We start from the raw sequence: 5835 nt of genomic DNA, 5'->3' as shown, positions 1-5835 counted from the left end.
TTTTTCGTTTCAAACTCGACGCCCCAAAAGTTTTACGACTGAAATTTTTCAAAAATGGGAAGTGGAAATTTTTCTGTACGAAAACTAAGCGGTAGCAGTAAAACTATCAGACAAAACGATATGTCGGGAAGTAAAAAGGAAAATTAAATGACAAGCTGACATCTTGATAAAAAAGAGGCGCCATGCAGTCACTGAGACATTTTTTTGTGCAACGAAAATTTTCTGAAACTTTGGAGAAGAACATCATGGGGTTTAACATTTTAGACAAACGATTTTATGATTTAGACGATTTCTGGTTTCAAAAGTCAAAGGAAATTTTACCATACGAAAACAAATTGGCGGTGTTAAGTTCTTCAAGGTAATTTTACAGCTTTGGTGTTGAAAAAAGTATGGCCGTTTAAGCGTTGGAAAATGTCTTCTAATTTTCGCAGGTATGACAAAAAATGTCCGAATTCTACCGACACCCCCCTCAACCCCCACTCCCGCTCCCCTCACCCCCACCACCTCACTATTCTAAATGTACCCTCATATAAATCATTGTCGCTTTTGAGTTCAGTAATGGTATAGCGACACTCCCTATCGATATTACAGTATCACTATGCCAGAGTGTAATAAAATTTTGAAAAGAAAAAACAGTGAAAACAACGACAATAATATCGCAGGAAGAAAAATTCAACGGAAACAGTGAAAACAACGACAATAATATCGCGGGAAGAAAAATTCAACGGGTGGGTTTAAACACTCACATTGATAATAGTAAGTACATTTCAAGATGTTTTCGGCAAGTATAATGTATAATAATTCAAAATCATATCTTACTAACAATTAATGTCTTCACTTGCTAGACGACGCTAGCGATGGGGCTATACAGTCAGAAGTATACAGCATCGTTAGCAGGGAAATTGAAGAGGCTATCGAAATTGAGAGGATAAAACGATTTCTAGAAGCTGATCATGATAATGACATCATGAATAACGCTGAGAACAACTTATGGATCGATCTGGAAGACATCATCGGTGAAGACACCGCGTTAGTACACCAGATAGGTGGAGGTGCAGAAGATTCTTCTATGTTACCTGGAGGTAGAGTTCAAATCGTAGAGCAGTCAACGAGACACTTTCAAAGATTTAGACTCGACGGAACGTGTACAACATTTAAAATTCAGGCTCCTGAAAAAGATGTAAATCCTATGAGCTGGTTGAGAGAAGCTTTTGTGGATCTACACAGACATATGATAGAAAATCAGGGTGAACCTTCAGATCTTGTAGGAATAACGTTTAATTCTCCAGGATTTTCCCAAAACCGAGCAGCAGGCCTTTCATTTCGTCCTGCGCAAGATTGTAATTTCGAGCATCTCTGGTCGCTCGTAGAAAAAGTTGCTCAAAGTGGTCACGATGTTGCCATCGATGAGTCCTTCATGATAACAGTTCAAAGAGTTCGAATAATTACTGGTAAGGTCCGAGTAACTGTGGACTCCTACGAGCGTTTGACTTTGAGCAAAAAGTCTATTGTTATAATGACCAATAATGATAATTTATCTCTACCTCGAGCTCTGGTTGTAACCTTAGCGCATTATAAATAAGGTCCGAGTAACTGTGGACTCCTACGAGCGTTTGACTTTGAGCAAAAAGTCTATTGTTATAATGACCAATAATGATAATTTATCTCTACCTCGAGCTCTGGTTGTAACCTTAGCGCATTATAAACGTAGTGATAGTCGTGCAGGATTGTTTCATAATGAATTTCGTAGACTAGCTCATTCTAGACTAAATAACAAATTACAACTTGAAGCTGCGCGGAAATTGATGACAGAGGCCAGAGTAGAAATACCTTCCGAAAATCGATATGGGGCTGAGAGAACTTACAATTTTTCAAAAATTCTTTAATCCTCAAGGCTTAGCAATAGAGGTCTACGAATCTAAAGAACTGGGTGGTCGTAAATTGAAACCCGTATATGACGGTCGTAGTGAAGTTTTAAAGCACGGTGCGGATCTGTCGGGTACCATGCGTTTGATCCTTAACGAAAATCATTTTGACGTAATACTGAACATGACCGGCGCTACTGCGATGAAAAAATTTGGTTACGCCTGTCGGACCACTTATAACAGAGAACACAGAGGCGAGGGAACGTGTCCATTGTGTCGAGCATCCCCTGCTTGTAATAATAAGATGTTAGGTGTTAAATGTTTGAAATGTCAGCGTATATTTCATGGTAACGATTGTCTTGCTAGTCACCTCAAACGAAACTCATATGCTAAGTCAAAATCTATATGTGACGCAATAAAAAATTGTGAGTATTGTGGAATATCAATCATGATTAAGAAAAGGCTTAAGCATAGATGTTACGAACGCTTTTGTCATACGTGTCGTGTTAATAGGCCGCTGAGGCATTGGTGTTATATAGCACCTCTAAAGAAAAATATTCAATTAGCCAAGCAAAAAGAAAACACACCTGTAAAAGAAAATCTTTTTGTATTTTACGATTTTGAAACGATGCAGGTTCGCGAGCAGATGGGAAACCCGGATGTTAAAGTTCACGATGTTAATCTTTGTGTAATTCAAAAAGTATGTGAAAAATGTATGTACAATAATGACATGTCCTACCTCTGTAGTTATTGCGGTATTCGTCAATTCGTTTTTGATCATGAACCCTTAAAACAGTTTATAGATCTCGTTATAGATATGACAGATTTCAAACAGATGATATGTATAGCACACAATGCTCGGGGGTTTGATGCTCAATTTGTACTGAAATATATTGTAGAGACACTGAAAATTACTCCACAGATTATATTGAGCGGCACTAACATCCTTGAGATTTCTTTTGAAAAAGTTAGATTCTTAGATTCTTTAAGTTATCTAACTTTTTAAAACAAGACAGTATCGGTATTATCCCCAAAAGTGGTTACAGAGGATTTGATAACCAGTCGATCATTGCATTAGAATGGTTTGCGTGGATTGAGCATGAACGCGGATATCGCATAGAGCACGTAGGTCGTGGTGCTGAAAAGCTATTACCCGGTGGCTTGAAGGTAGATGGATATTATGAAACAGATAGTGGAAAAACAGTATTTGAATTCTACGGTGGTTGGTTTTACGGTTGTCCCAAATGCTATCCTAGCGATCGGGATAAAACAAATATTGTTAATGATGTTTGGTTAACTCTGAATGAGCGATATGAACGCACCATATTAAAATCATCACGCATTAGAACATTAGGTTATCATTTAGAAGAAATCTGGGAACATGAATACCGTTATTTACGAGCTACGGATAACAAGTGTAAAAACTTTATCGAACACGCGGCGCCACCAGTTTTAAAAAAGAGTCGCCTCGCTCCGAGGCATGCGTTCTACGGGGGTCGCACTGGTAACACTCGAACGTACTATAAGGTTAACGAGGGAGAACAGATTCGATACCTCGATGTTACTTCGTTCTATCCCACTGTAAATAAATACGACAAGTTCCCCGTGGGACATCCTGTAGTGTATATAGATGAGGAGTGTAAACAGGTTACAGGCGACGATAATGACATCAAAAGTTAAAGGACATTTGTATCATCCTGTTTTACCTGTAAGAATGCATGGTAAACTAATGTTTGCGCTATGTCGTTCTTGTTGTGATGAGTTAAATCAGAATCTTTGTACACATGAAAATTCGGAAGCTAGGGCTTTTACAGGTACGTGGGTTTCTGTTGAACTTCAAAAAGCAGTCGGTATGGGTTATATCATCACGAAAATTGAAGAAGTATGGCAATACGAGATTAGCCAGTACGACCCTAGTACACGTATAGGTGGTTTGTTTGTCGATTATATTGATACATTCTTAAAGGTAAAACAGGAATCTTCAGGTTGGCCTATAGCGTTTATCGATGAAGAGAGCAAACAGAAGTATCTAGATGATTACAAAAAGGCTGAAGGAATTACACTCGAACGTGAGCGCGTAGCGAAAAACTCAGGACTGCGAGCCGTTGCAAAATTATGTCTAGATTCATTCTGGGGAAAATTTGGTCAACGTGAAAATCAACCAAAAACAACGATTGTAACCGATGGCAAAACATTCCTCGAGACAGTTAGCAATCCTAAAAAAGAGATACTTAGTGTTCTCCCGCTAAGCGATGATGTGGTATATATTAACTGGTGTAACGTAGATGATACTATCGAACCCTCGAGAATTACGAACGTTGTTATTGCCGCGTACACAACAGCTCAGGCTAGACTATGACTGTATGCTCTGCTTGAGAAGATTGGTAGACAATGCTTGTATTACGATACGGATAGTGTCAATTTCATTCGATCGAACACTCCTGATTCTAAAGATTTAGAAACAGGGACGAATTTAGGGGATTTAACCGATGAATTAGAAGATTACAGAGAAGGTAGCTATATAAGCGAGTGTGCATCGTGTGGTCCCAAGTGCTATGCGTACAAAGTTGAAACCCCTAAAGGTGTTACCGATTATATTTGTAAAGTTAAGGGTATTAGTCTTAACTATGCAAATACGAAAAGCATCAACTTTGACCATTAAAATCTTTTGCAACTACTGGTATCTCGCCCGAAGGAGACGAGGAGGTGGTTCTTTCTTATAAATCCTTAAGACGAACCCCAATGCACGATGTCATTGCACGAAACGAAACAAAAACGTTTAAGAGTAATTTTGTGAAGCGACGATTAGTTGATAACTACGATTCAGTACCATACGGTATGTTGTAAATTTATGTAATTTTAGACTATGGTAATGTCCTACGACTATGTACACTTTTTAAGGAATAATAAAAAGTAAATAAAGTGTTCACAGGCTTTAACGTTTTCCTTCTTAAACTGGGCGTGCACGATTTTTCCCAAGACAGTTATCTAAAACTGTACCACCCCCAAAAATCCTAGGACCTATTGCATCACCCAATTGTGCAATAATAAGGAAAAGACTTGTAGGTCTGTGGAAGGGATGGTCACATTTTTTGACCACTGTGTGGTAGGGGTAGTTCATCCGTTTTTATAAATAGTGGATAGAGATGGTACAGCACTCCAGTACTAGTTACAAACACCGCATAGTGGCAGCATCTAAAATTAACGAAAAAAGCTATACAATGGAGCGAGACTTAAAAAAAATTTACGCTACTATTCAGTAACATCTCTCCTCAAGGAGTTGATGTGCCAAGAGTTTCATCGGTCAAACGATTCTGGCCGAGATTCGAGGGTATTACGCAGGATTTTTGAAAACGCGAAGATACCAAAAATAGTCCAATGGTATAAAAAGGGGTGCATGGAACACCAGGGGACGATTGCCTTATGCCACGACGCGTTAAAAATTCGTGGTGAAGATAAAGATAGTCCAGTGCGAGTGATCAGAAGCCATGGTAAGTGGTGCTCAAGTGGTAGCTAGTGTACTTCTATTTCTCTGTCTAATAACATTCGTACTAACGTCATAAATTTATTCATAGCTATTGAAACAAAATCAGGTGTTAATATTAAGACAATAGTTCTCGTTCATGAGGAACCAGCATTGACATTAGTATCGGCACCATCACTGTCACCTCCATCGCCATCACCATCATCATTATCGTCATCATCGTCATCGTCATCACCATCACCAGTTTCACCACTCTCGTCACCACCATCACCACCACCACCACAACAATCATAATCATCACCACCATCACTACCAACACCGGCGTTATTTACACCTGAACCACAACGAGGTGTGCAAAGACTCTACGAGGAGGAAGTAGAGTCTAAAAATGGTACGTTCTATAGCTATATTATATTTTTTATTAACAAGAATTTCATTTAATACTTATTATTCCTGTTTATAGTAAAAAAATCCTGCAATCAGGAC

The sequence above is a fragment of the Cephus cinctus genome, unplaced genomic scaffold (genome assembly GCF_000341935.2).
Source record: "Cephus cinctus unplaced genomic scaffold, Ccin1 Ccin1_scaffold0036, whole genome shotgun sequence".
Classification (NCBI taxonomy): domain Eukaryota; kingdom Metazoa; phylum Arthropoda; class Insecta; order Hymenoptera; family Cephidae; genus Cephus; species Cephus cinctus.
This window is presented reverse-complemented; position numbering follows the sequence as displayed.